We start from the raw sequence: 3,382 nt of genomic DNA on the forward strand, positions 1-3,382 counted from the left end.
CCGAAGTGGAACGGGAGGGGGTTAGGGGGGCACTGGCGTGTGAGACCCAGGGCACGCTGAAGTGGAACGGGAGGGGGTTTAGGGGGGCACTGGCGTGTGAGACCCAGGGCACGCCGAAGTGGAACGGGAGGGGGTTTAGGGGGGCACTGGCGTGTGAGACCCAGGGCACGCCGAAGTGGAACGGGAGGGGGTTAGGGGGGCACTGGCGTGTGAGACCCAGGGCACGCCGAAGTGGAACGGGAGGGGGTTAGGGGGGCACTGGCGTGTGAGACCCAGGGCACGCCGAAGTGGAACGGGAGGGGGTTAGGGGGGCACTGGTGTGTGAGACCCAGGGCACGCCGAAGTGGAACGGGAGGGGGTTAGGGGGGCACTGGCGTGTGAGACCCAGGGTACGCCGAAGTGGAACGGGAGGGGGTTAGGGGGGCACTGGCGTGTGAGACCCAGGGCACGCCGAAGTGGAACGGGAGGGGGTTAGGGGGGCACTGGCGTGTGAGACCCAGGGCACGCCGAAGTGGAACGGGAGGGGGTTTAGGGGGGCACTGGCGTGTGAGACCCAGGGCACGCCGAAGTGGAACGGGAGGGGGTTTAGGGGGGCACTGGCGTGTGAGACCCAGGGCACGCCGAAGTGGAACGGGAGGGGGTTTAGGGGGGCACTGGCGTGTGAGACCCAGGGCACGCCGAAGTGGAACGGGAGGGGGTTTAGGGGGGCACTGGCGTGTGAGACCCAGGGCACGCCGAAGTGGAACGGGAGGGGGTTTAGGGGGGCACTGGCGTGTGAGACCCAGGGCACGCCGAAGTGGAACGGGAGGGGGTTTAGGGGGGCACTGGTGTGTGAGACCCAGGGCACGCCGAAGTGGAACGGGAGGGGGTTAGGGGGGCACTGGCGTGTCTACTGTGGTGCATCTAACTCAGGGACCAACACCAGCTTTTGTTACTTAGAATATTTTCAATGTTATTTTTCCTACTCTTTCGGACTGAGTCGAGAGCAAGTTTGTCTAATGAAATCTTTTTCCTTTCTTTTCTTTTTATTTCTTATTTTCTCAAGTTCTCATCCTTGGTTAAAATTGTGCTATGATTTCAGAAGAAAGACAAAAGGGTGGGGAAGGCCATTGTGAAGATCTTCTTAAATCGGTGGTCTTGGATCTCAGCTGACTAGGCTGTGATGTGTGCAAACGAGGACTCTGAAGGATATAGATGAATGGACTCGATGAATAGAAGGAATTGTGATTCTGTTTCTTGAATAAGAGATTTGGGAAGTGGAACAGTTTTCAATAATAGCAAAAAAAAAAAGAAGTACAGAGTAGGTATGAACTTATACGATTGAAAGCATTTTGGAATTCCAGTGCCTCCACCAGTTACGACTGCAGCAGTTACTCTCAGGGGCCACATGAGAAGAGTCCACTAGGAAGTAAATTATTGACAACAGCATTGCATTTTGTAGGAATTTGAGAAAAAAATTTTGAATAAATTTGATCAGAAATTTTGAGGGGAAAAAAGATATAGAAAAACATGAAATATAAAGAATACTCCTTGGTTGAAAACATCATTTGTTCAATCCTTGTCCGTTGAAATTTGAAACAGATTATTATAATTCCAATCAAATCTTTCCTTAGGTTGATTCATAAATTGAAACAAAATATTTTGTTTCAAGGAAGGAGATAATTTACAGTAAATTTCTTTTTTTTTTTTTTAATTCTATTTCAGAAGGTTTTTTGCAAGTTGCTTTATTTACAACGCCAACTTTAAAAGTCACTGAACTAAAATTAACTGGACAATAAACTAGGCAGAAATTGCTTTACAAAAAGGGAAAGCCCAAAATGCCACTTTCTATAGGGAACCCACAGTTCAATTTTATTCAGAGCAAAGAAAAGAAACTTTCAATCACACTAGAAGAAACTGGGCCTTAAGTTTGGGAACTGTACTGAAACTACACATGCAATGAGGACAACATTCTGCTGATACAATTGACTTGCTGCTGCATTTGTTGACTCTTTTTCTAACATTAACAATTATAAACAAAGCAGTGCAACTAGTATTTGGAATAATCCTTACAGTGTTACAGCGTTAGACATGAAATTTCACTTCTCCTCACACCACTGGTTCTCTTTGCGTACCTGGGCTTCCTCTTCTTCAGTAAAATCATTTTTGATATTGAATGTCTTTCGAATCTCCTCAGGAGTTTTGCCCTTGATCATAATAGCAACAGTCTTGCAGGTAACATCAAGCAAACCTTTGATGTCTAAGTAGTTTGCTGCCAATATAAGTTCAAAGAGTGTCCCTTGGTCAACTTTCAGGAATTCTTGATCCCAAACAGGTATATCATCTGTTCGTTTTTCTTTGTTCTCATCATCCTCAGGAGGAGGAGGATCATCCTTGTGGTGGGTGCACCACTGAATGACCTTTTTCAATATTGCTGCATTAACATTTGGCAAGGGGACTGGATCATCATCTCCTTCATCATCCATTCCCAAATCTTCCAACATAGTCTTGATGGTCACAGATTGTTTTGCAATTTCAACATCAACTTCGAATATCTCTCCATCAGAGCTCTGCAACTTAATTGAAGGCATGGTGTTAGGTCTCAAGGAGATGGCGGGCCGGAGGCTGAAGTGAGCAGGGCAACGTCGTCAATCAGCAACACTGAAAAGCGGAGAACAAGGCCACTACAGCCAGTAAATTTCTTATCAGTGAAGAGCAGGTAGGGAAAAAGCATGTCCTATGTTGAAAATACAGTGTATATTTCTGCATGTAAAAAATACAAAAAGAAAGCACTTTAAACGTAAAACGAAAAGTGTGATTGAAATCAATCTTGGGGTTTTCTTTAGAAAACAATTTTATGTTAATTAAATCACTTAGATTTTAACTTTCAAGTTAAATAATTAACAAAATTGGAGTGTCAAGTCTAGGTAAAATTCAGCCATATGTATTTATGTATTTATGGGATTTCATCTTAAAATCTATGTATTTATGGGGTTTCATCTTAAAATTCTTTTAACCTTAACAATTAGATTGTCTGTGACTACAGACGATCTAATCAGCAATAGCCACAATGTCCTAAATGTAATCTTCCCATCTGACTGATTAAATCTGTTCTTTAGTCTACAGAAGCACAAAATAGATTTATTTTTGAAGCTCTAGAGCATTTGGTTGATTCAACATTGGAAAACCAATTAATGTCATCTGTCATATCACCAGGCTTAAGAAGAAAAATCTTATGATCATATCAAAAGATGCAGAAAGAGTATTTGACAAAAGCCAACATTTATTCATGATAGAAACACTCCACAAACTACGAACACAGGGCAACTTACTCAACTTGGTAAAGAACTTTTACTCTATAGCTAAAAAGAATGAGAAGAAACACCGCAGACAGTGAAAAATA

General features: G+C 44.0%; 1 pseudogene across 1 annotated transcript; it reads right to left on the minus strand.

Annotated features, from left to right (window-relative positions):
- Window positions 1-1,673: 1,673 nt before the first annotated feature.
- LOC147346395 (S-phase kinase-associated protein 1 pseudogene) lies at window positions 1,674-2,667 on the minus strand (annotated as a pseudogene). Its single transcript, XR_015153608.1, has one exon. The product of XR_015153608.1 is annotated as an S-phase kinase-associated protein 1 pseudogene (transcript).
- Window positions 2,668-3,382: the final 715 nt, after the last annotated feature.

Source organism: Bos grunniens, chromosome 24 (assembly GCF_055505025.1).
Source record: "Bos grunniens cultivar Pamir isolate PY7600 chromosome 24, Bosgru_T2T1.0, whole genome shotgun sequence".
Classification (NCBI taxonomy): Eukaryota; Metazoa; Chordata; class Mammalia; order Artiodactyla; family Bovidae; genus Bos; species Bos grunniens.